Source organism: Lactuca virosa, chromosome 7 (genome assembly GCF_052849685.1).
Source record: "Lactuca virosa cultivar CGN04683 chromosome 7, Lactuca_virosa_CGN04683_v6, whole genome shotgun sequence".
Lineage (NCBI taxonomy): Eukaryota > Viridiplantae > Streptophyta > Magnoliopsida > Asterales > Asteraceae > Lactuca > Lactuca virosa.
Window position 1 is genome coordinate 95,621,098 of NC_136432.1, and position 6,272 is coordinate 95,627,369.

General features: G+C 38.2%; 1 non-coding gene across 1 annotated transcript; it reads right to left on the bottom strand.

The window, feature by feature from the left end:
• Window positions 1-5,839: 5,839 nt before the first annotated feature.
• On the bottom strand, window positions 5,840-5,946 carry LOC145127992 (small nucleolar RNA R71). Its single transcript, XR_013716595.1, has one exon. It is a non-coding gene; the product is annotated as a small nucleolar RNA R71 (small nucleolar RNA).
• Window positions 5,947-6,272: the final 326 nt, after the last annotated feature.

Consider the following 6,272-nt stretch of genomic DNA (forward strand, 5'->3'; position numbering starts at 1 on the left):
ATGGAGGAGGGACACTCTCAAGACCTAATCCAACTTTCTTTTGGTTTCCACAGGTAATGTCCTCTTGCAGTTTCTTAAAGGCTTTTGAGATGATCATAGTTCTCGCATTTGTTGCTGTAATCCTCTTGCAGATTCTTAAAGTCCTTTGTTTTATTTTCTAATTGTGTCTTTAAAGGCTTTTGATTTTTTCTAAGTGTGTAACCCTCATACTTAAGGTCCTCGTTCTCTCTCTTGATTAACTCAATTTGGTCTCGTAAAAATTTAACAGTTTTAATACAAGATGGAGAGCAACCAAATTCACTGACCTCGGGTTTGGTAGGCTCTGGAGTGGTTTGCACCATGAAAGCAAACTGAAGATTCATCATTTCTTCTTCAGGATCCTTCTCTGTTTCTTCTTTCACGCCATCCTTGATCTGGGCAAAATGTGCATTCTCAGGTCCTAAAATATTCAAAGCCTGAATTTGATCTTCCCAATCAAAGGATTGGGCCACCAACGCCAAGTTAGCAGTCTGATTGTTTGAAGAAGATCCCTTGTTGACATAGGTTACCGGCACCATGGTTCGATCAGAATTCTCTCTTTGGTCTGGCTTTGGACACTCCCTTGCAAAATGCCCAGGCTCATGACAATTGTAGCAACTCAGCTTCCCTTTGTTGAACCCCACTTTCTTGTCAGAGTTCACACTCCAATTGTTCTTTCCGGTTTTCTTGGAAAATTGCTTTGCCCTAAAAACTGCCATGGCCATTTGCCAAGTGATGTCCATCTCTTCTACATCCCCTGGATGGATCTGGTCTAGGTCAGCAAAAGATAGTTGTGGGGAAAGCTCTCTGGCCACAAAAGCATTGTAACAGTTCACCAGACCAGTGGCGAGGGCCATATTTTCTTCCTTTTCTTTCAATGATGAAGCTTGAGAACTGAATCCATGAGATAGAGCGGGTGCGGCTGTGGATGAACCAACACTAGAACCAACTAGTTGTGGTAAAGTTTGAGGTTGAGTAACTTGAAGATGCTGCATTTGAGGGATCACGTATGAGGTAGGCTGATGAGTCACATAGGGTTGGACTTGAGGAACATGAGCTGGAGGAGCTTGAGGAGTAGAGAAACTTGAAAAAGCAGTGTTGTTGGTGGTTTGGATCCCAAGATTTGCTGTGGAGTATGAATTAACATGATTAATCTCCCTTTGCTTATCATCGAGATCACACGCCTTAATGATTGCCATTGTTTCTGCCAAACTCAAACGATTCAAATCTTTGGTCTTTTTAATCACTGAGACATTCATATCCCAAGATTTTTGCAGAGAGTTTAGCAGTTTCTTGTTAATCTCAGATCTTGTAACCATAACACCATCAAAGCTCATTTCTGTGGTAAGTGTGATAAACCTTTGCAACTGATTTTCAATTGTTTCTCCCAAGACATGGTTAAACTTATTGAACTTTTGTCGCAGCATGTCTTGGCGACTCTGTTTCATGTCTTCGTTGCCTTCATAGACTTCGATCAGTGCTTCCCATAATGCCTTTGCTGATGTATACTCACGGAAACCTTGAGCAATTTCCGGAGATAATGCCATGGTAAGTGTAGCAAGAGCCTTTTCTTGTTCCTCGACTCTTTCGAAATCATCGTCAGTGTAATTCTCAACTTGCTTATCCATCACTGTGCCATCTTCCAATGTTGTTGTGATGTGGATTGGACCTCTCAGAATGTTTCGCCAAATCTTGAAATCTTTCATTTTGATGTACTTTTCAATCCAATATTTCCATTCTGGAAATCCTTCCGCGGATAAAAGTCTTGGAATTCGAGAAGTGGTTCCCATAATCGCATCCAATTCATGGTGAGCTGACATGCTTTGAGATTCCATTTTTTTAAGTTTTGATTTTTGTTTGTTTGTTTTTTTTTAATAAAAAATAACTTGAAAACTAAACAAAATTATCAAATAGAATGGGTTTTTGGTTGAGGAGTGATGACCGAAAATCAAGGAATTCGGTATGATGAAAAGATAAGGTTTTCGGTTTAGGGAGATAAAGGGGGTTTTCGGTTTAAGAGATTTCGGTTTATGACTGGTGTTCGATTTCTGACAATAAGGGTTTTTTTGGTTGAAGAACAGTTTTCGGTTTCTGAAGATTCAAAGGTTTTCGGTTAAAGAACAGTTTTCGGTTTCTGAAGATTCAAAGGTTTTCGGTTGAAGAACAGTTTTCGGTTTCTGAAGATTCAAACCGAAAACTAATAGATTTCAATGAAAAACTTGGTTTTCGATCCGATTTTGATTTCCACACACTGAAACTTCAAACACAGCTTCCAAACAGCTTAGATCTGAGTAGAAATCAGTTTTCAGTTGATGAAGATCAAACCGAAAACAATAAGATTTCAACTGAAAAGCTGAAATTCAAGCATATCTAGATTCCACACGATGAAAATTGTGATCTGATCTTCAAAACTCGAGCAAAAATAGGCTTCTAGTGATCGAGAACTTGATGAACAAAACTGTGAAGCTAACAACTGATTAATAAGATCGATTGACACTGGTTTGAGCTTTGATACCAATTGTAAGTCCCAAATCTGCTTATATATCAATCAGATCCGTTGGATGGTGCGGAATCCCAATCAAACGGATGATGTCAGATCAAATAGAAGAGAAAAAGAAGAAGAATGTGATGAATCTCTCTATGAATTGATTAGAATGAAGATCCAGATACAAAAGATTCACACACACAAACACACACTCTCTTTTCTCTCTCTCTAGAACACCTTCAAATGCACACACTTAAGCTCCTCTATTCTGTTCATCAAACTGTTCTTTACACCCCTCACCCCTATATATACATGGGGAACATGGGCCGTAAACAGGGTTTACGGCCGTAAACCTGTTTACGGCCGTAAACACCTCCCTGGCCGTAAACCTGACCGTAAACTCATAAAATATTACAGAAAATTACAATCAACTAGAAAAGCAAAGTATAAACCAATATTTTGACCCAACAACCTTCCTTAATTACCCTTTCATACTTATAACCCTTTCAAGGGTCAACTCAGGTCAAAGTCAAAGTCAAGGTCAACGCCCTTGAAACATCCCAAAAATATAGACAAAAAATTTCTTTTAAAATCATTTATAAAAACCATAATCCATCCATATCATAATAAAACCACAATTCATGTATCTCAAAACATCATCAAATCTGTCAATGTATCAAAATCATATATCATAAATCAGAGTTAATCCTCCCAGGCTAAAAAAAATGGTGTGTGCCATGCGATCATCCCGAGCCCTTCCCCTTACTGGTGGAAGTACCTGAAACCAAAACTGAAAACTATAAACACGAAGCTTAGTGAGTCTCCCCAACTACCACATACCATACACATATCACATAACATATCTTGGGCCCCGCCCCTGCTACATCGAGTCAAGCTCGACATCAGCTTTCCCGGCATCGGGTTCCGCCCGGCATCGAACCCTACTCGGCATCAGGCCCCGCCTGGCATCGAGCAGATCTCGACATACATATACATATCAACAAACATATAACATAAGCACATAATAATAGCATGTAATCATTCCTCGGGCCCTGCCCGACATCGGACCGAAATCCGGAAACATAGTAACTGATATTGTCATATTTATACATATTTTTAGGCAATATTTAAGTACATTTTAATTAATATTTTGGTTATTTGCATTGAATAATGATACTTATAGTTTAAATTGTACTTTGCAACCAAATAGAGGCATTCTTGAAGAAAAGGCACTAAAAATGACAAAGCTTGGAACTTTGGAGGCTTGGAGAATAAAAGGAAAAGAAACCCACGAAATCAGCTTAATTCACAATATGAGGATTGAAGATTCACGACGTGAGTGGGAATATTCCAGAAGATAAACTTTGCATAGAAGACTCCTTGTCAAACACGGATAACAACGAATTCACGTCGTGAGACATACTTGTTCACGACGTGAGCGTGTATAATTCAGAAAACTATATATTCTCTTGATCATTACGACTTGGGGGACTTTTGGCTGACTTGGAGAGTTTCTAGATTCGAAAATCAGAAGGAGAGAAGGTATGGAAATTGGTTTGCATACCAAGGAAGAAGGAAGAGTTCATATTTAACTTAATAGTTTGGTACATTTACCATGTCTTTGATTATGGATTGTTTATGTTTATTTGTTAGAATGTCCAGCTAAATCTAGCTGCTTCTGTTAGCCAGATGAAGCTGGAACTCATGGTTTTATTTTATTAATCTAGACTTTGCTTGTTGGTTATGTCTTGTGTTTGATTGGTATTCCTAGCATGCTTGATTTGTTAACTTGATTGCTTAAACTTCTTAAAAAGTGTAGTTAATGACCATTATTCTACATGAATTTGAACACCTAGTAATTTAATGAACATTAGGTTATTAGAGCTAAGATCGAACCAGTCTTAGTTAAGGAATTGAATTATTAAATTAGGTTGTGCTAGAGAACTCATGTTATGACCATAATTTGTGTTTGTCAATCCAATCTTACATAGCTCCAATATTATTCAACAACTAATTATGTGTTAAATTATGTGTGAACATATATAGAGCTACATGAATTAATTGATATTAGTAAATTTAGAACCAAATTGCTAATAATGTTTTAATTGGTAACCAACAAGAGTAGTCATAATTAATTTATAAACCATTGAGGGAAAGTGGAATCAAACTAACAGAAGTGTTTTTTTTATTGATTAAATTTGTGTTAAGAATTAAGTTCGTCTAAACTTGCAAAATTAGATAAAACCAATACTTTGCTAAAAATTTAGGTTAACTTAGCAGTAGGTAAATTAATTAGTTAAAACCGTTCCCTGTGTTCGACACCCGACTTACCCAAACTATTCTATAATTCAACTAGGTACACTGCCTAATTGCATTTTAGCTAGTTAAGTTCGTTAGGTTATAAATTTAAAACTAGATAGGTATATTTTTGCAAACATCAAGTTTTTTGGCACCGTTGCCGGGGAACGAATTATTTAATTGTTGATTTATTTGCTGTAGGTTAATCGATCCTTTTTGTGGGGTAAAACCTGCAAAAAATTAATTTTTCAGCTTAGATTTTTTTAAGTACCAGACTCACGACGTGAGCTTTCTGCTCACGACGTGAGTTCAGTAGTTTTTTTTTCGTTTTTCTTTGTTTTTCTATTTTAGTTCAGTTTTACGTTTTTATTTGCAGTAGTTCATGACCAGAGGCTCCAGCACACCTTTGGTGCCACCACTTGAAGATCCAGAGTCAGCCCTTCACAAGAAGATGGATAAGAACGCACGAGTGAACCAAACACCAAAGAAGTCGCCTTTCAAAGATCTAAAGTCAGGAAAGAAAGTGGGACAATCTAGTACATCATCAAAGATTGAAAGCTTTGATAAAAAATCTAACCCACAAGAATCCGAGTACGAATCCGACCCATAATGCGAACTACATAGAAGTCAACCGGACGACGATCCAGAAAACGAGATGGCAAACATTGTGGATATGTCCATGGGGGCTTACAAGAAGCGAATTAGAGATGATGCTGGTCTTGGCCTAGTACAACCTGCAATTCCTGCAACTGCCACATCTGAGCTGAAGGGACGCATCCTTACTGCACTTAAGGATGTACCACTTCTGGAAAGGATCATGAGGATGCTTACAAACATTTGGATGAATTTAATGACATAGCGGACTATTGCAATGTCCCAAATGTTCCTAAAGAGACAGTCTTGCTAAGGATGCTACCAGTCACTTTTAAAGGAGCTGCAAAAGACTGGCTGAAGGCACTTCCACCTGGTGCAATCACTACTTGGGCCCAAATGCGTGACCAGTTTCTAGAACAATTTTGCCCACCTTCCAATATAGCAAAACTCAAGAAGGCAATAGCGAATTTTGAGCAAAATCCGGGTGAGTCACTTTATGAGGCATGGGAGCGCTACAAATGATTGTTAAGGAATTGTCCTCAAAATGACCTTAATGTACAACAATAAGTCTCAATATTTATGATGGTGTTAATGTCATGACAAGGCAGCTCCTTGATTCTCAAGGACCACTAACTAAGAAAAATTTGGGGGAAGTCAAAGAGTTGGTTGAAGAATTTGCAAAGAATTCTCGTGAGTACCACAATCCAAGGCTGGATGGAGTTAAAGGAAGCGGGGGTGGACAATCTGCAGACATGGTTGCTGTAATAGCCATGCTTGATACTATGGATTGGAGAATGACAAAGATGGACCAGACAATACATGCTATTAGAGTTGGGTGTGAAAGGTGCAATGGTCCACACTTGACCAAAGACTGCCA